Here is a 21,118-nt window from a genome sequence, read left to right as displayed (position 1 = left end):
GCAGCAGGGGAATGACTCCTGTCCTCCTGTCCCTGGGCAGAGGGAGAAGCCCCGGGGCATGAACTGAGCCCGGCCCCATTCCCTGTCTGCGGCACTGCCGGGGTAGGAGGTGCAGCTGGAAGGAGGGAGGCGTGGGGGAAAGCTGCATTTAAGGCTTTTCACTTACTTCTCATTATCCTGCTCTGAGTTTTGGGAGTTTTTGCCAGAAATCTCTCCCCTCCCCCACTCATCCACAGGGGTTTGGGGCGGTTTTCCCTTTTAGGGGGAAATCAAAGCGATGCACTGATGTTCCTAATTAGAGGTAGGAGAAGTCAGGCTCCAGGGCTTCCCGCTGAGCTGGTGACACCGAAGCGACAGTGCTGGGAAAGCCGTGGCGGGAGGTGCGGAGAAGTTTGTTTGTGTTTTCACCTCAATCCCCCTCGGGCCCGAGCCCGTTCCAGGGCTCTTTCTCAGCTCCGGCTCTGCCCTCACGCAGCCCGGGGGGCCCTGAGAGCGCGGGGCGGGGCTGTGCCGTGTGCAGAGCCCGCCCCTAGCTGGGATTGGGCGATGGTGCCGTCAGTCGTGGTTGTGGCGCGCTGATTGGTGGGAGCGGGGCGGAGCAGGGCCCCGGTGGCGGGTTGAGGGCGGCCGTGGCTGGGCAGCTGCGCCATTGTCCGAGCGTGTGTGCGGTCCTGTGCGCTGCGGCAGCGGCCGGAGCGCGGTGAGGCGGCGGCGGAGCTCGGAGGCGGCCGCAGCGCAGGTGGGAGCCGCGCTGGGTTGTGCGGGGTCTCGGGGCTGGCTGCAGGCCTCGGGGGCGGCAGGGGGCTCGGGCGGGTTCGTTGTGCCGTGTCCGGCGCGTGTTGCCGCTGGCGTGAGGGCGCTGCGGGAGCGGCTGCCGCGGTCTCCTTGCGGCCGCTGCCTCGTCAGGAGCCGCTGCCGGAGCAGCGCTGGCTCGGCCCGGTTGCTGTGGCTGGGACAGAGGGGGCTGCCCCGTGCCCGGGGCTGTGCGGGGAAATTGCCGTGGCCGGAGGTTTCTGTGCGCAGAGGAGACAGAGGAGTCCTGTAAAAGTGACTTTATTGCTGAGCAGAGGGAGAGGCCTCTGTCGTGCGCTCTCTGGCATTGTTGTAGTTCGCAGCCTTCTTTTTGTTCTCATTTTCCCGGCTTCATCTCCCTCTCCCTTTGCCAACTGGCTGAAGTGCTTGGAAGGTTCAGATATCCCCATCTGCCAACTGCTTGTCCTCGTTAATGTGCACTCCCACTTTTGTATAACAGCCGATATTCATGGCTCTGTTAAGTTTTTATTCTTGTCGAAGTTCAGGAATTTAGCGGGTCTTTCTGTGCGCAGCAGTCCATATTCATTAGTAACATTTATTGAAGCTGGTGGTTTTGCCCGTTACTTCCTTATCTACGAGTCCCTGGCCCCTCGCTCACCTGCTGAATGAGCTGCACTCTCAAGGTGTGGAGCATGGTGAAAAGATAAGAGTTGCTGTAGCACATCAGAGGAGAAACAGCATTCGTTTAACCCATGGTCTGCCAGGGAGCCACAAAACCGTGTCCCATTCCCATCCTTTCCACGTTTGGAGCAATACATGAGCTGCTTTTTTGTTTCTGGTGGTGGTTTTTTTTTCACCACTTTTCCTTTGTCATCTATTTGCCAGCAGCAGTTTGAGTAATTTAATTTTCCACAAACTCCTCCTTTTTCTGCTAACAGATGATCTGATCCTATCCCATGGTTAAGTGTTGTGTTCGTCATTTCAGTGGATTGGTCGGCAGGAAGGTCAGGAGCTGGAGCTGTCTGGTTGGTTATTATTCCCAGGACAGCTTGTAATCTAATGATGCCATTGAAATGAGAAATGGGTTCTGTGGCTCCTGATATGAATTGGTTCGGGTTCCCAGGGGCTGGTCCATGGTGTTGTAGAATTTGTGCTGGTAGCCTTTCAGCTTTTTCCCACTTTTGGCCACTCTCTCCAGCCAGGGCTGCATCAATTGACTGCATTTGTCTAACTAAATCATCAAATCCTTGGATTCCCAACTGATTTCCTTGAATTTTTTGGTAGCAAAAAATCCCCAGTGCTCTTATATACCCTATATAACACAGACAGTGACAGCACATGTTGGAGTGGGCAGAGGGATGATTCCCCCCATTTATTTAAAGTGAAGTTTTCCCAACGTTCTCCATTTGCTGTTTCCCTTTGCAGCTTCACCTGTTTCTGTTGCAGGGTCAGATATCCTCCCCCTGGGCTCTGCCTTGAGCTGTGCAAATTCCACCAGTGCAAGCAGGCAGAGCTTAGGGTGAGGGGCCCAGGGAATCAGCCCAATTCCTGCCCCGGGCAAGAGACCCAGGTGCATTGTCCACACTATGCCAGCAGTGTTCATTTGCATTTCTAAAGCTTCTCTGAAGGCTGCCTGGAATGAAGCTTCTCTTCCTGCTGCTGGCCAACGTTGACCTTTTGTTGCTGGCGTTATCTCTGTGGATATCTTTTGGGCTATTCCCAGTGTGTTCAGATGTTAAACTCATCTCCATTGTGCGGTGTAAAAGCCCTTTAAAAAAACCTTTAAAATTCCTTTCCCCAAGGCAAAGACAAACCAAGCCTGAGCAGAGAAATAAGATTTAAAAGGAAAAAATCGGTACATTTTGCAGCACTGCAGTGGCAGGCAGCCCAGAGTGTGGGTGTCAGTGAGCCCCAGAGTGGAATTGTGCCGTGGTGTTCCCCAGCAGCTGTGGCAGTGCAGGCCCAGGCAGCGCTGAAGCTGCAGCAGTGGCAGCAAGGCTTGGCCCCAGTGGCTGGAGATGGCAGAGGAGGGTGGCCAGGATTGCAGAGGATTCCAGGCGAGGATCTGTGGGCAGGCGCAGGGACTTGGCCCGCTGTGGAGCCCTGGCTGCTGCTGCGTTGCCTTCAGGGCAGGCTCAGGGGCGGCCTCCCATCCTCCTGCTGCAGGCGGGAAGTGCAAATCTGCGGGGCTTCAGAGCCCTTGAGGCCAGGCTGAGGGGTCCCCCCGTGTTGAGCTGGGCTGGCGGCTGTTTCTGGCCTCAGGGACACTTGGCATGGGCCCCTTGGCCACCAGTGGTGCTGCTTGGCACTCCTTAGGCAGGAGCCAACGTCCTGGCTGGGTGTTGACAGCAGCAAAGTGCCAGGGCAGGCTGTGTGCCAGCCCAGCTTCCTGTGGGAGAATGTGCCTTGATATCTGCTGCAGTGGTTGCTGAAGCAGTGAGAATTGCTTTTGCCCCCCTGTTAGGTGCCGTGGTGTCAGCAGAAGATATTGAAGCCTTCCTGCTCAGGGCATTTCAGTGCCAGGCTCTCACGAGCACCCACAGCTGCGCGGGTTGAGCTGAGCATGGGGCGGTGACCTGCACTGTGTCTGATTCCCCTTCCTTCCCTCCCCTGGAACAGGGTGTTGCTTTTAGACACCACTTGTCCTGGTTGCTTCAGAGAGACTCCATATCTAAATTTCCCTCTTTCCCTGGGGCTGCCAGAACTTCAGGGTACACTTCAGCATAGGCCTTGCCAGACATTTGCACAGAGGTACAACAGAACTGGCCTCGTTACCACCTTTTATAGTATTGTGTTCTGAGTTTAGTGATCAAATCCCTTCTCAGTAAATCATTATAGCAATTAGGAGTAAATAAAAATTCATGCATTTCAAATCCATCTCTCGGATCTACTAATAGTGATTGAGTGAAACCATACATCTTTCCCACTTATCCCTTCAGTAATCAAACATATTTTTCGCATTTTTCCCCCTTCGGTCTAAGATTCAGAGTGGATTGAGAGGCCCCTGTGTCCATCAGGAAATGCCTCCTCTCCATGCAGACCCACCCTGAATGTTCTCAAGGGCTGCAGTGTGGAGGGTCCCTGGTGTGATGGGAGCTGTGACAGCCCTGGCAATCCATGTCCATCAAGGGGTGGACTTGCTGGTCCTGAGGGTGCTGCTGTCTGTGCTTGCAGTGTCCTTGTGCCCTGCAGCTGGAGCCCTGGTTCCTTGCCAGGGGCTGTTTGGGTGGACTCTCCCCTGCCGAGGAGGGCAATGCCTCTGCCAGGTGCTTGTGGCCGAGCCCGTGCCCTGGGTGCTGGGGCCCCCGTGAGCCCTGGGGTTGATCCCTCAGGGGCTGTAGGAGCTGTGCCCTGGCCTTTGCCTTCAGCTTGGCCTTTTGCTGCTCCCTTCTTGCACTCACCTGCTGTGCCTTTGTGCCCAAGTGCTGCAGGGCCTTCTTGTGCCCCTCCTGCAGCCCCCCTCAGTGCCTGTGGGTGCTTGTGTTGCTTTACAAGAGAGGTGTCATCTCGGGAAGGCAGAAAAAGCCTCTCTTGGAATGTAGAATGCAAGCCCCATCCCTCTTAATTTTTAGACTAGTGAAATCGAGGGGCTCTCAGGCAAAGATATGGGAATAGGAATACCAGTTCTTTACTAGTGTGTATAATAAAGCAAACAAACACCAACAGCTGCGGCACTGACAGCAAACAGAGCCCGGACCCAGTCCCGGCCTTTGGGCTGCGGCGCTTTCCCCTTGGGTGCAGTTCCGGGCACAGCCGGCAGGGGCGCTGGTGGCTCCCGCGGGGCGGGGCAGCGCATCCCTGCCATGGGAACCTCTCTGAACAGAAATAGACCAATCCCTTCAGCTAACTCTTTCACTTTTTACTTTCTCTAGCCTTTCTCCCGTGTTTTGAGAAAAAATTTGGAGAGGGCTGCCTTTTAACTGAGCTCCTAGTTTTTCAATAAGGTGCTTCCTGCAGAGAGAGAAAGAGTTTCCCTGAAAAGCCGGAGCTGTGGTTACCAAGGGGATGTAACTCAGAGCAGGACGGGGTCAGTGGAGGATATCCCGCCGAGGCTCGGTGGGAGTGTGGGCAGGGTCTGCTGCCGGAATCACCAGAGGGGGATCTTCCCGTGGAGCCCAAGGCGGAGCGTGGGTAGCCCCCACATGGCTGATGGCGGCTGATCCGGCAGCTCCCGGCAGAGCAAAGGCAGGTGGGAGAGCCCGGCAGCAGCGGCAGTGCCCAGCGCGGGTGGCACGGGCAGGGCAGGCGGGGATGGGATGGCTGGGACCCCCCCTGTGCAGTGTGCGCGGTGACCTCGGAGCAGGCGGCAGGACAGAGCAACCCCCATCTTCCCTAGCATGGGCGGCAGAGCGGCCGCGGGCCAGGCAGTGGGAGCAGGGCACACAAATTGAGCGACAGCGCCGGGGCAGGTGGAGCTGCCCTGGGCAGTGAGGCCGCACCTGGGATGGAAACCGGGGCAGGCAGAGCTGAGGCGGGCAGCGAGCCGGGACCTGGGACAGGCGCCTGGGCCGCGAACGGAGGGGGCATGACCTGCAGAGGATCCCACTCTCTTTCTGATTTTTCCTCTTGTTCTCTTCCCTTTCATTTCCCTCTTTCTTTTCTTGTTTTTTCTCAGAGGTTTCTAATATTTTAAAGATTTTTTTCTTCTAAAATCTCCTGTCTAACATATGGCATATTCTCTTCTAGATTAAATGGGTTTTTTAACAAATAAATCCAGAGCCTAGCAAAGCTAAACTTCTGCTTGGATACTTTGAAATAGTCAATGAGCTAACTCATGACCTCCTAATGTTGTTTTTCCTATTATCTTTTTATTTATCCTTTGGCAAATTAAGCATCTTTCAGTTACTTGTTTGCAAATCCAAAAATCCCAATGCACCCATAGTTCCATAAAGCATGATCACACAAAGCTTGAGTGCCCCAGTGGGTTTTCTGATGCCTGTCTTCTAATATTTTCTTAGAAGCACATTTTATTAAGTAATTGTCTTCCATCAAGAAGTTTCCATTTCCCTGATTTATCTTGTTCACTTCCTGTCTTCTTTAATTCTTTTTTCTCGGCTTCCCCAAACTTTGGAATTTCCAGTTTTTCCTTGTTTGGAGTTAATATTAACATAACTCTTTCAGCTCCATTTTCTTCTGCATCCTTAGCTTTGTGATCTGCCAAATTATTTCCTCTTCTTTCTGGGGTCTTTCCCTTTTGGAGTTCCATAATTGTCGGAGGAAGGGGACCCAGACACCAATTGGTTCATCCAAGTCCAATTTATTGATCGAATACGGCGGGTTAAATATAGTTCTTAATAAGCTTCATACATATTGCAAAAGTTGAGCTCAGGATTGGTTAGTTACATATCAGCAACTACACCTACTTCTACATTCTTGTGCTTATTCTTCTGTTACATTCTGCAGATATTCAGGACTAATCTCACCTCCCTTTCCTCATGTTGCAGCAAGGCCATCCGGTATTCTTGCCTGTCAGCAGTCACTGAATCAGAGACTGCTGACCTCCCTTTCAAGCTTAACCAGCGGCATTAAGTCAGTATGGCCTTTCTCAGCTAACCAACTCAATAAAATCCTCCACATTTCCCCCGTTTTCTTCTTAAGCAAGGAGATTAGTTTGCATTTTTGCTATCATACGACTGACCATGTTTTGAATACAAGTAAAAATACAAGGCAAAATAAGCAAAAACATTAAGATCACACCCAGTAAGCCGATAGCATATGTCACAATGTTCCTTAGCCATGGTCCAAGCCCTAAGCCTTTAAGCTATTCGTCAATTCCTAAACCTTCTTCTTCTTTGAGATTGTGAAGTCCCTGTTGTAGTTCTTTTATCTTAGTATGAATGGACACCGAATGATCAGACAAATTCATACAACACATTCCCTCAAATTCTTCACATCCATGCCCTTGTGCTAAGAGCAAAAAGTCTACAGCAGCTCTATTTTGTAAAACAGCATGGTTAACACTTTGCACATCTGCAGTCATCATGTCCAGAATTTGGGATGTCTGGTTCAGCTCATTTCTTGTCCAGCACCCTAATTGTTTTGCTAAATTCATAGCCTTATTGGCAGATCCTCCTGGTAAGATAGTTGAAACTACTACTTGTCTGAATGTACCCCAAAACTTTGGATCTCCAATCTGGCTGCAGTCCAAGTCATGTATACTACGCCTTTTCCTGTTTGATGTTTGACTGAGCTGCATTAGCAAGGATACATTAGGGTGAAACAAGGACAATTTTCCCAAATAACAGGGTCCACCCTGTGGCTTAGCTGGTATACCATTCCACGCCCTGTCTCCACAAATTAAAAATATTCCTGTAGGTAATTTCTTGGTGCCGTGATGTTTGTGCCGTTACATTGACTGTAATGCTGTGGAGAGAATTCACTCAAATTCAGGGATGAATCCAAGGTGGCCCATGTGTCTTTAGGTTGATTTAAATTTTGAACATCCAAGGGTTTGAAACTAAACTATCCTCCAGCTGTAGTGTTAGGCATACTGGCATTTGCACTTCCAAAAAGATCCAATTCCTCAGGAGGAGAATGCAAAGAGGTGTTAAGTGATTGGATTAGTAAGCATTGGCGATAGCCATCACTCTGACCTGCAGTATATCCTTGCTGTGCTGGCAATGTGATGTTAGACATGTTACGCATGCATAAAGTTCGATTACTTATTAAACTGCAAAATTCTCCAGGAGACCACACTGGAAGTCCTACCAAGCATGTTCGAAATGGGTTAGTAACCCCTCCAAGACTAAGACAAAGCGATGATTGGTTAATTTGTTTAGCAAGTGTTACCCATAGATTTTCTCTTGGCTGACTGAAACGTGTTATCCCTATCGCTTCACTTACTACAGCATTGAGCAGTATAAAAACAAACTTCATTCTTCTTTCTGCTTTCTCTGTTTTTCCTTTCTTCGTTGTCTTTTCCCTGGTTTGTTAGAATGTCTATTGTAAGGCTGAGTCAATTTCTGAATACACTGGTCTAATTCCAAATCAGCATCCTTGCTTACGGGTATAGCGTGAGGTAAGTTTAAAGGCAAATCAGCTTTATAGCGAGCTGCTATGATGCGTGAGGATGTAGTAATTTCAAGCTCTCTAAGTACTTGCTGTAATTTCCATCTAATATATGCTATAACCACTTGTTCTGCACTCTCAAAAAGCTCCAATCCTGCCCTTCCTGGCAGGCCAGTACTTTGTTCAAGAGATCTAAACCAGAAAGAATATCGAATCCACTTCCCAAAACAAGGGTGACACCATAAAATTCCTACTGTCCTCTGTGAATACCAGTAAACCTTATTGCAATCAGCACAATGCAAAGCTACCCAAGCATAGCACTTATTATTATCCTTTTTGCAAACATAACAAGGAAGTGTATATAGGAAAGGATCAGTATTAAAATTTATCTGTGTGATCCAATCCAACCAGTTCAATGGCGGTGATTGCAAAGCCTCTTCAGCTTTCTTACTATATGCAGCTACCAATTCAAGCTCCTTCTTTAATACAAAATGTATCTTATCTCGTAATCGCTGTTCTTGTTCTTCAACACCTATAGCATGCCACGAAGCAGGGTCCCATGGAGCTACATCATCCCACAAGGCAGAGTCCCATAGATGTGAAATTGCCCTAATCATAGAAAGCTAATTAGCAATCACTAATAGCCTTATTTAGATGAGGTCGTTCCCTATCTTACCTTCTTTTTCTTATCTGTTTTCAGTTTTGCTGCTCCTAATTTCACTGGTGCTGTTACTTGCAAACTTAATTTTTGCAACTTTTCAATGCAGCAGTCTAGTGCTCTTTCAGGATTCCCTCTGAAGGACCCTACAATCGAACGTTGCGTTAAAGGTACTAATTTTCTACACCTTACAGAGACTATACGTGACTTTACTTTGAACCTCAATTCTATTTACAACACATTGTACTTCCCATTGATAATAAGCAAGAATTTTTTGTTCAGGAGACTCATAAAGATTTAAAGCTACATATGCATTTAGCCCTGTTTGTCTCCTTAATTCATCTTGCCAGCTTTTACCCCACGTGTGCTCGTGCTTACAAATGTGGCACCACAAATCCCATAATAATGATTGTTCTATCCAAAAAGTATTATCACAACCCCCACAACGTAGAGCAATCCAGGCAGCACAATGTGGATCATAACAGTCAAGGCAATGTTCCTTTGCTGGATTTGTTAAACGAAAAGTTGATAATGAGTCAATAAAACCAATCGGCTCCTGGGCCGTCCGATAGTGACGTGTCAGTGCTTTGTCCAACACTTTCGAGTGTCCCTTCAACTGTAACAGTAGTGGTCGTAGGACTAGAAACAGTTTCTTCCCCAGTAGCTCCTTGTCCTCCTCCGTGAGGTGGTCCACCAGAGGCTGCATCAAAAACAGGTTTAGTCCACTTAGCAGGCACCCACAAAGGTCCTGTAGGTGAGGAAACACAAAGATATCCCCGACCCCAGTATAATACTTTTGCAGGTTTTTCCCATAATCCTGTAGTCGAGTTTTAATTTCCTGACCTGACCTCGGATGATGTTTAATTGCAGGAGGGATATTGTCTTCCCCAAAAATACATAAATGATTGATCACATACAGAACCTTAGCTAAGCATGATTGTGGGTCTGTTAAATCTTGAGGCTTCTCAATATACTGCTTAAGGGTACCATTTGCTCTTTCCACTATTGCCTATCCAGTAGGAGAGTGTGGAATACCTGTCACATGCCTAACAGACCACTGATTCAAGAATTTCTGGACCCTAGCACTCACATAAGCTCGACCATTATCTGTTTTGATACTCTTTGGGACTCCCATAACAGCAAAACAACTTAACAGGTGCCTGATAACATGTGTAGCTTTTTCTCCTGCCTGAGCCGTAGCCCATATGTAATGACTATATGTATCTATAGTGACATGCACACACTTAACTTTACCAAATCTAGGTACCTGTGTAACATCCATTTGCCATTTTTCATTTATTTCCAAACCTCGAGGATTAACTCCCATGCCTAAACCTATTCCCTCATTATGATAACTACATATTGGACATGCTCTAACAATGGCTTTAGCTTCTGATAAACTCAGTTCAAAATGTTTTGCAAGCCCTCTTGCATTTTGATGATATCTGCTATGTGCTTCTCTGGCCAATGTATGCTTGTCAATAGGACAAGAGTTATCAATGGGTAAAGTAACCAATTTGTCTGCACGTTCATTCCCTTCTCCTAAACCTTCAGACCATTTATGACTCCCAATATGAATCACAGAATACGCTGCACTTCTTTCTCGTAAAGCTTTCCTTAATTGTATCAATAGTTCATACAATCGTTTATTATTCACTTCCTTAATTGCTGCTTCCTCTATTCGTCTGGCTACTCCGGCAACATACATAGAGTCTGTGACCACATTTAAAGGCTCCTGTAAGTTGGACACTGCCCATACTACTGCTAACAACTCCAGGGTTTGTAAGCTATCTGCAGGGTCTGCTGTGAGAAGTTGATGCTTCCATTGTCCTTTTTCTTGCCAGGTGACAGCAGCACGCCTTGATTTCTTTCCTGCATCTGTAAAAGCTGTAATAGCTCCTGTATCCAATAATCCATAAAGGGTTATGCTTTGATGCCCATGGGTAATTTCCACTTTTTGTTTTGGTCTATTTTGTAAATCCACAGTTAAAAGTGTAACACCAGTAGAGCCAAAACCCTTTTTCATCCCGCGTTTGTCCAGTAAATGATAGTATACCAGATGTCCTTTGTGATAGTGGTATTAATTGTGCAATGTGTTGTATAACACCAGGCAATACAAATAATCCCAGCATAGTTATTGAAGAACGTCCTAATAACAATGCTCCACATCTTTATCCATTTAATATAAGAGGACCCTTTACTCCAGTTTGTATCCTCTCAGGCCGGTTCGTCATTAGTGTGACGTCTACTGCTGCTGATAAATCCAAACCGAGGCTCTCTGCTGTTGCTGTTGCAGACAGGAGGTGACAGTGATGTTACGGCAGCAGCTGATGTCTCCGATGTCACGGCGGCAACTTGTGTCTGGGCGCGTATGTCCCTCATTGCCGCATCAGTAACACTTGATGAATGGTCTCGAGCTCTGCGTGTCTGCCAGTGAGCCGCTTCGGAGAGGAGCAAGAGCAGCTAACACCTGATTCTGAGCAGCTAACACCTGATTTTGAGTAGACTCTGCTTGCCTTTGTAACCCTAATCCTAATTCCTTTAAAGTATCTACTATAAATGCCTGTGAAGCTGTTGGCATTAATGCCATTCGCTCTAAAGCTTCCTCAATAGTCCAATTTGCCCCTAAAGTAGTTAACACTCTTGCATTTGCTTAACAGGTTCACTTTTTACTCCAAACTAACCATAGAACGTAATTGAGCTAACATCTTCCAATCTAAGGGAGTATATTCCGCTATATTATGTGTAAGGTTCCCCTGTGCATCATACTGTGGTGTGTATGTGACCGGACATGCAAGATTAGAAGCTACTTCCACCGCCTCGCCATCCCCCATTTGCATTACTTCTTTTGCCACAGCAGCCCAAGCTTCCCTCCTCTGTTTAGCCATCTCCCCCCATAGATCACGGTGTGCCCCTGGGATGGGATCTGGCTCTTTAAGGGTGCTATGCTGCTGGCACTTCGGTACCGAGACCGAGCTCTCGCACGGGGAAGGCGGTGGAGCAGGAGCCGGCTCGCGCGGGGGAAGCGACCCCCCCCGCTGCTGGAGCTGACAGTGAAACCGGAGACGACTCGCGCGGGGGAAGTGGCCCCCCCGCGGAGCCGGCCTGCTCGGGGGAAGCGGCGGAGGCAAAGGTGGCGGCGGAGGCGAAGCTGGCTTGCTCCCACCCCCACCATCCGACCCGCCTGAAGCTGGCGGCGGAGGCAAAGCTGGCTTGCTCTTACCTCCACCATCCAACTCGCCTGAAGCTGGCGGTGGAGGCGAAGCTGGCTTGCTCCCACCCCCACCATCCGACCCGCCTGAAGCTGGCGGCGGAGGCGAAGCTGGCTTGCTCCCACCCCCACCATCCAACTCGACCTCCCCCTCTGACAGGAAGGGTGCAGATGGTTCCACTGTATCTAAGGGAAAATTTTCCACACCATTTTGCTGGGGACCCTTAGGCATAAGTATCTGAGTTACAGAAGGTGCTAAGGGATCATCCTCACGACCATACCCTATATTCCTCTTATGAGCTTCTGTCGCCCTTTCTGCTGCCTTTCTCTCAGAGACCTGCTGAAGCAACGTATTATACACCACCCGCCATAACTTGCCAAATTTCTTTGCTGACTTATCATCATCTAACACTGCATCCCACAGGATATCCCCAAACTTTTTCCACTCTACTATCTCATGAACTGTATGTGGGTTAGCAAAAATTCTTTTAGAATAACCATAAGCTAATAACCCTGGTAATTCCTTTTTTAAATCTATCCCTTTTACTCCTCGCCTTTCTAAATATGAGGAGAAGGAATCGTATGTCGCTTGCCTATCCATACCTATATATCAGCGCGCGCTGTTGCAGCCCTTCCAGGCTTCCTGCGACACGTAGAGACTTGAGATACCTTTTGTAATACTCAAGGGTGCTTTTAAAATCCGGCACCGTCCCGGCTGCAAGGACTCTCAGCCAACTTCCCCGACCGTGGCGAATTTATAATCCAAGAGAGCGAACGTTCAGAATGCTGCCTTTGCCCGCATTCTCCACCATTTGTCGGAGGAAGGGGACCCAGACACCAATTGGTTCATCCAAGTCCAATTTATTGATCGAATACGGCGGGTTAAATATAGTTCTTAATAAGCTTCATACATATTGCAAAAGTTGAGCTCAGGATTGGTTAGTTACATATCAGCAACTACACCTACTTCTACATTCTTGTGCTTATTCTTCTGTTACATTCTGCAGATATTCAGGACTAATCTCACCTCCCTTTCCTCATGTTGCAGCAAGGCCATCCGGTATTCTTGCCTGTCAGCAGTCACTGAATCAGAGACTGCTGACCTCCCTTTCAAGCTTAACCAGCGGCATTAAGTCAGTATGGCCTTTCTCAGCTAACCAACTCAATAAAATCCTCCACACATAATATGTACTATAGCTCTTTTAGTTGATTGTAATGCCTCTAAAATAAGTTCCTCATGTACTAATCCTTTTCTTCTTGAATTACGTAATCTTTTTCCTTTCCAAATTTTTAAAGGTATGTACTACTCTAAAGGCATACCTTGAATCAGTATATATAGTTCCTTTATTTTGTGTTAAATATTCTAGTGCTCTTTTCAAAGTATATAATTCATAAGTTTGAGCTTACTAGTTTAAGGTTAATTTCCCTTTTTCCATAGTTTGCACATTTTTCTCATCAACTTCTACATACCCTGTATTTTCTCCTTTTGCAAGGAGTTGTATCTCTGTTAGCTGACATAACTCCCAAACAACTATTTTTTTTTCTTTTTTTTCCCCTGTATCCAACTTACTGGTTTTCTGTCTCCTTTTTTCAAGATCTTATCTATTCATCTTCTGCCTCTGTTTTTCCCTTTCACTAACAACCTAAATACCACTTTTCTTTCAACTACACACACAAAAATAAAAAACTTTTTTCTCACACTTTCAGTACAATACACCTTCCTCCAAGGAGATATATTGAAGCTTAAAATACACAATCCACATTACCTATACTTTCATTCATCTGCATTCACTCACTTTTATTTCCCATTCTCTTCCACACCTTCTTTCCCGCCCTCAGGACACAGAGTGGATCCCTGTTGACAGAGAATCGCGGGTCCCTGTGGCCCCCCCTCACCTTGGGTTGGCCTCTGGGTCTCAGTATCTCTGGGCCTCCTGGGAGGGCCCTGACTCTGCTGCCTCCGGTGCCCGTTCACCTGTGAGGCTGATTTGTGTGTCACTCACACTCTTTAGCCACGGCCCCCTCACACGCCCAGGGGACAATGGCCCGTTTGCAGGTCACCTGTACCTTATGCCACAGCCCCCACAAGCCCAGGAGAACAATGGCTTATTTGTGGGTCACACACTCCTCTTTCCACAGCCCCCTCTTCCCACCCGCCCGGGAAGGGCTGATTTTGTGTGTGACTCACTCTCACACACACAAGACAACAATAAGGTACCTTTTGTTATAAATCATCAAATCGAGAGCCAAACCTATAAGAAAATTTAGCAAAGATTTAATAATTTGTCTGTGAGACTGAAGTTCGGTCGTCAAAACCACCACAGCCAAGGGTCAGCGTCGAGCCCGGGTTTGGTGCTGGGTGAACACGGATCTGAGCTCCGAATGTCAGAGTCTCCCCCTGTTCACAAATGCTGCCTGATGCAGCGAGTTCTTTTACAGTTTATTCTGCTCGAGGCAGAGATGACCGAATGTTCTTTGTGTCTCTTCCCATGCATAACCGTGTCTTTACCTGTGCAGAGGTGGACAAAGACTCAGTCTCGGTGTCTGATGTTGTCAGTAGACTCTGGGGAAGTCAGCATTCACATGCATCAGGGTGGGGCTGTGGATCATCTTGGTAGCTGTAGTCGACGAGGCGATAATCACTCTTGAGTGGACCTGGTGACCCGGGGAAGCCAGCGATTATCGCCCTGGAAGCTTCTATTCTTTCATTAAAAACCCCGATGTTTATCTCAGCCAAGTCCAGGAACTAGATGTATATGAATATGACACTGCTCCTGCTAGGATGGTCAAAAGACATAATGTGGATTTTACAATATTTTATACATTAATAGCATGAATTATCTGTACCATATACTACACTTTCACATCACCTATTACAAGTTTAGGTGTTTCTTGCCAGTCCCCGTGCTCTTGGATATCCCTCAACCCTGCTGTGCTGTCCAACCCCAGATGCTCTTGAGCATATCCTCAATCCGGCAGAATTTTGCTCAACCGTGGATGGTCTTGGAATGTTAATTTCTCAACCCAGCAGGTGTTAATTCTGGATGCTCTTGGGCTCTCTTATCCCTCAAACCAACAGCATTTTTAGGAGCCCCTTTTGTCCCGTTTCCTAGTGGATTGGGCTCGGAAACTCCTCTGCTCCCTTCCTCCGAGGGGTCCAGCCCCTCTCTGAGACCCAGTCCCAGTTACCCCGGGGGATTCTCTCACTCCTCTTATCACTCGCTGTGTCTCTTTACTGGCTGCTTCCCTCGAGGAAAGTTGGAAACGCAGTGTGGGAGACTCCAGCACTCACTTGGCAGGTCTGGGACAACCAGCCCTTGTCTCATTCACAGCCCAAAGCAGAGAATGAGGGGAGAAGGGAGCTCGGGAGCCCAAAAAGCCCTGGTGAAATAAACAGGGCCAGAAGACTTCTTCTCCTTTTTAATGCCTTTATTAAAAGTGATCAGCTCAGGATTGGGCGGCTCGACAGGTCTGCAGCGTCCTGTCGTTTCCCACGGCGACTCAGAGGAGGAGGATATGCACAGCTCTGTCCACCAGGGGCAGAGCTGGGGGAATCCGGTCCTCGTGGGAGCCGTTTGGGCGTGGTATTCCCCGCCAGATGTTTCTCCTCCCACTCACTCAGCCCTCTCTCACCTCCGGGATCGAGTCCTACGGTCAGGGCGAGAGGCTCCGAAGGTGTTCCGCATCTCTGAAGGCTCAGCACTCGGCTCCTCACATCCAGACACCACTCCAGTCTCTCAACTCTTATTTGGCTCGTTGTTTTTGGGGTTTCTCTGTACAGCGGGGGACCAATGCTGCATTGTGGTCTTGGAGTCACTTTGCATAACCCCCCTCACCTTCTCAGGTCTCTTCACCCTTCTGGGAAAAGTACACCGTAGCCTTGGGCAAGGCTCTGCTAATACAAAAGGAGCGATTAGCCACAACGACCCGTGATTACAATAACAGAACACTCAGAACTCGGGCAGGGCCAGTGATCTGGCTGCCTTTTTGTAACTTTTTCTCACAAAAAAATATTAACCGAATTTTTCTTCATAACACCTGGCATCCCGAAATGGGGAGAGCGAAGCAGGGGGAGCTTTTGGCATTGCTGGGACTGCCAGCAGCCTGGGCAGGGCGGCCAACGAGGAGAAGAGGGACCCCCAATCCAAGCGTGACCCCAGCAGCTGGGACAGGGGGGAACCCCCTGAACGCCAGAGGGGAGGGACCAGGGACGGGAAGTCCTGGGAGGCTTTTTCAGGGCTGAATCTTGGGTGTTTGGGAGGTTTTTCTGGAGCCGAGATGGCCAGTGACTTGTAGAGATGGACTTGGGCAGAGCGACCTTCAAACTCAATGTGTGTTGGGGAAGATGAAACAGGAAAACCTTATAAATACAATTGTCTGGCAAAAGATTTTGTGAACATAAAAAGTGTAAGGAAGATTAAAATGAAAGCAAGCTTTGAGATACCTCAGTTAGTGAACAACTGGAAAACAATGGTGTGGCCAGCTGAAGGTAATCCCCTTTTGATGAAACAATTCCCTCTGCTTGCAGACAGATCCAAGGGTCAGAGCAGACCCCACTAGCTCAATAGAAGGGGTCCAAAGAGGAGTTTTTAGGGTTCAAAATGTAACACAGTATGGTGCTGTAATGATTTTTACAGGCTGTATGTAAATGCTATAGGATTTGTATCTTGTACTAGATTGGTTAGTGAGAAATAGGATATTCAACACAGAAGAAGATTGATTGTATTGTAAAGGGAATGTTACTCTCTTAAGCTCTTCCCCTCTTACTCTCTTACCCTCTCACCCTCTCTACCCCTCTCTTCTCTCGGGCCTGCTCCGAGCTGTGGCTGGCAGCTCCAAGCAGGGCCCTGCACCCAGGCCCTTTGCATAAACCGCAAGTTCCACGCCCTGGCTGCAGAGATCTCTCGTCTCCATCCGTCCCGACCGTCCTACCCCCCGACAGTCCTACAAACGCTCTCATCCCTTGTTTTCCCCAAACCAGGATTTCCCATTGAAAGGCCTGGGAGGCTGCGAGGAAGAGGAAGATGCCCCGGGACACTGAGGCAGGTGAGGAGGAAGTCAGTGCCCCTTTCCCCTCTCTGCTGCTCCATCTCCCAGCCCAGCACGGCCCAGGCTGCAGCTCAGCCCTGGGGGGATCTCCTTGCCCTTGCCTGTGGCACGGCGGCAAATCCCATCCTGTCCTTGTCCTTCCTCCCCCAGAGCAGGAGCTGAGCATGGAGAGCAGGGAGGACAAATGCCCGCGGCAGAACCTGGTGGAAGAGGCCGTTTTGAGCGGCTCCACGGCGCAGGAAGCCAACGGGGAGGAAAAGGCCCGGAGATGCCGCACGAGGAGGGGCTGAAAACGCAGCCGGCGGGGATCTGAGGGGGAAAGAGCCAGCCTGGGCCGGGAAGGCAGACGGAGATGGAGCCAGAGCTCGGAGCTGGAGCTCCATGAGCAGCTCCATGATGGGGAGAAGCCCCACACGTGCGTGGAGTGTGGGAAGAGCTTCAGGCAGAGCTCTCTCCTGGTCAGGCACCAGAGGATCCACACTGGGGAGAAGCCCTATGAGTGTGGGGAGTGTGGGAAGAGCTTCAGGCAGCGCTCCCACCTGATCAGGCACCAGAGGAGCCACACTGGGGAGAGGCCCTATGAGTGTTCCAAGTGTGGTAAGAGGTTTCAGACCAGCTCCATTCTCCTCCAGCACTATCGGATTCACAGAGAGGAGAGGCCTTTCCAATGCTCCGACTGCGGGAAGGGATTCAGGGACAACTCCACTCTTGTCACCCACCGGCGCATCCACACTGGGGAGAGGCCCTACGAGTGTGATAAATGCTGGAATAGGTTTCAGACCAGCTCCTGTCTCCTCCGGCACTATCGGATTCACACAGAGGAGAGGCCCTTCCGCTGTCCCGACTGTGGGAAGGGATTCAAGCGCAACTTCACCCTCATCATCCACCAGCGCATCCACACAGGGGAGAGGCCCTACGAGTGTCCCCAGTGTGGGAAGAGCTTCTCACAGAGCTCTCACTTGACCCAACACCAACGGGGGCACCAGTAAGGGAAGCCCTGTGAGTGCCCCGAGTGCGGGCAGAGCTTCGTGCGCTGCTCCAGCTCCGTCCCCCACTGGAGGAGGCACTTTGGGCACAGCCCTGGTCACTCACATTCCCTGTGATCCATGTTGGGAACACACCTGGCTGCTTCGCCTTTTGGTTTGGCCTTAATTTTCCTCTGCTTCACCTTCATCCTTTAAAAACACCCAAAACTGGGTTAAATGAAGGAAATTGTTCGAATATATCTGAAGTTCCATAATTTCCTCACTTGTTTTAGACGGAATTTAGGATTTCGGGATGCGTTCTGTGTGGAGTGCTGCTGTTGCTAAGAGGAAGGATTTTGATCTCACCCTTCTTGTGTTGCTTTGAACTCCTCCCCTGACCAAAACCCCAACTCCACCTTTGGGATGCCCTGTAAATATTCCATGGCCCTGCCTTTCACCTGCCTTTCGGGGTTAAGAAATGGATTCCCAAAGGATCAGCCCTATTCCCACTGTATTCCAAGAGGATTAACCTGTTTCACTGGATTCCCAGAGGATACTGACTCTATCACTTGGTTTTTTTTGGTTTGTAGTACTGCATTTGTATTTTTATTTCTTCCTAATAAAGAACTGTTATTTCTACTCCCATATCTTTGCCTGAGGGCTCCTTAATTTCAAAAGTATTTAATATTTTTAAATAATAATAATAATCATAATAATAATAATAGAAATAATAGTAATCAAAGGGAGGGGGTTTACATTTTCTGTTTCAGTGGAGACTCCTGAAATAGGGAGACACCCCCAATGCTGGGCCATGTAAAATAGTTCCTGAAAGATGTAAATTAAATTAGTTTATGGATATGGATAAGGGTCTATGAATATGCAACAGGCTGATGTAATTAAAACCAGATTAATTAAGAGGTGTCCCCGAAAATAACTGGAGGGTTCTTGGTGGCCATAACAACCTTTGCTCGAAGGTCCTTGTCTCCCATTACATCAGTCTGTTGCATATTCATCACCTTGTTGTATATCCATAAACTACTTTACATATTCTGGCATCAAAAGTGGATTCATCCTGTTTCGGGGTCCAACCCCCTCCCAGCTCAATTTGGCGGGTCCCATCCTCCTCACAGCTCAGTTTTTGGATCCCATACCCATCCCAGCTTAATTTGGGGGTCCCATTCCTCTCCCACCTCAATTTTGGGGTCCCATCTCCCTCCCACCTCAATTTTGGGGTCCCACACCCCTCTTTTTCCCACTCTCCCTCCCCTTTTCAATCATTCCCCCAATCCCCTCCCCCGTGTTTGGTTTTAGGGGCTTCAGGGTCCTCCTGGGGTCTCCAGGCCCCTTCTGGTCCGTTTTGGGGTCCCGACCCTGTTGTGGATTAATTTGGGGTCTCCAATCCATCCCCAGGGTCACCTTCCCCCCCCCCCCCAAATTCCACTCCTGGCAACTGATGAGTCATCAGCGAGACATGCTCTGATTGGCTGGAAATTACCCCGCGCGGTCTCTGAGTATTTACCGCAGTGAGTGGTCTTGGTCTGTGGCTGGCAAGCGATGAGTCAGAGTCGGGTCGGGCACTGATTGGCTGAAAATCGCTGAGCGGGGCCAGTGCTCTGAGTTTGTGCCCAGCAAGTGGATCGTCCTCAGTGCCGTGCGTTCTGATTGGTCGGGATCTGTTTTGGGGTGGGGACGGGAGGAACTGGGGTTATTTGGGGTTTACTTGGGTTTATATAGGGTTTGTTTGGGGTTTATTTGGGGTTATTGATGGACTATGTTGGGTTTATCTTGGGTTTTACTTGGTTTATTTCTGTTTATTTGGGGTTATTTGGAAGTATTTGGGTTTGTTTGGGCTTGTTTGGGTTTATTTGGGCTTATTTGGTATTATTTGGGGTTCTTGGGGTTAATGTTGGTGTGTATGGGGTTTTTTAGATGTAGTTGAAATCAATTGGGTTTTTTTGGGTTTAATTTTGGGGTTTATTTTGTTATTTTGGGGTTGTTTGGATTTGTTTTGGGTTATTTGGGGGACTTTTAGGTATTGTTTGGGTTTTTTTCGAGGTATTTGGGGTTTATTTTGAGTGTTTTGGGGTTATTTGGGTTATTTGTGGTCATGTGGGGTCAATAAATCCGGCAATGTTTCTCCTGCAAAATACGGGAATTTTTCCTTAAAAATCTGAGAGTTTTTCCCGAAAAAAACTGGAATGTCCCTTAAAAATCCCAGACTTTTCCCAACCAATAGCAGCGTTCCCTGCCCCAAACCATCCAATCACCGCGCTTCATCTCCCAAATTAACGAATCACGGCACGTACTGCCCCAAACCAACCAATCACTGCGTGTCTCCCATCAGGAACACCGGCCTCCCTGTACCCGATCCAACCAATCACCACTCGCCTCCCCCACCCATCTCCTGTCAATCACCATGCCCTCTACGAAAACAACCAATCACCAGGCATCTCCCCATAGCAACTCCCACCCTCCCCCCCCCCCCGCCGCTCTAGCCAATCAGAGCCGAGCTGGAAGCAGCGCCCCCTGACCCCGGGGCTGGGCACGGAGCGGGCGGCCCCTCTTCCCCCCCCCCCACCTCCGGGACCCCCTCAGGGACCCCCGGGAGCCGCCCCGGGCTCGGGCGGGTCCTGCAGGAGGCGCTGGAGAGAGCGGGGGAGGGGCTGGGAGAGGACGGGGGGCTCCAGGAGCTGCTGAGGAGGCGCAGGGACAGGTGAGGGGTTCTGGAGGGGTCGTGAGGGGAATTTGGGGAGGGGTCTTGAGGAGGTTTGGGGGGGATTTGGGGAGGGTCTGGGGGGAACTTGAGGGGATTTTAGCAGGGCCTGGGGGTGCTGGGAGGGCTTTGGGGGGGAAATTGGGGAGGGGTCCTCGGGGGGTGTTACGATCCGTCGTCACGGACGGGTTTCGTGATGGTTCATGGATTTGATCTCAGGGTGCAAAAAGAACCGACCCAGTACAAGGGGGTTTGCAATGATAATCGAAACAAATGCACCTTTATTGAATGACCACAGCAAAACGTGATAGAGGGATTAAGGGAGAGAAAAAGATAGAGGAAGAGAGAGAGAAAAGAGAGAGAGAGAGAGAGAAAGAGGGGGATAGAGCTACCAAATGTAGAGACAAAGTCCTTTGGTCCAGTCCAGTCGAGGATCTGCCTGTTCCATCAGGGAGATCTCGAAGTCTCTCACTAACTCAGAGGTTTTTATTATGATAACTCTATTGGAAATTGCAAGGGAGGGGAAACAGATACAATAAGGAATAGATGGAACAGGTAGTCCATGCTCTCAGCAGTAAACGAGAGCCATTGTCTTCTTGGTCCAGCGGTCACAACCTGCAGGCAAACATCTCGCTTCGGTCAGTTTGCCTCCCCCACACACCTGCCCCGAGCTGGGGGTTTCAGTCCCAGTCCTTGGAAGGAGCAGAGGGGCCTTTTCACATGGGGGTTCCATGTCTCAGTCCTTGATGGAGAGGCTCCTT

The 21,118-nt window shown here is 49.2% G+C and overlaps 1 pseudogene; it reads left to right on the top strand.

Moving 5' to 3' along the window:
• The window catches only part of LOC128945551 (uncharacterized), a 1,882,792-nt pseudogene that overhangs the window by 702,455 nt on the left and 1,159,219 nt on the right, over positions 1-21,118 (top strand).

This window comes from Melozone crissalis, unplaced genomic scaffold, assembly GCF_028551555.1.
Source record: "Melozone crissalis strain CALT ecotype California unplaced genomic scaffold, PUWL_Pcris_2 ptg000066l_1, whole genome shotgun sequence".
NCBI classification, from domain to species: Eukaryota; Metazoa; Chordata; class Aves; order Passeriformes; family Passerellidae; genus Melozone; species Melozone crissalis.
The sequence above is the reverse complement of the archived record's forward strand: the minus strand, read 5'-3'. Positions and strand labels throughout refer to the sequence as shown.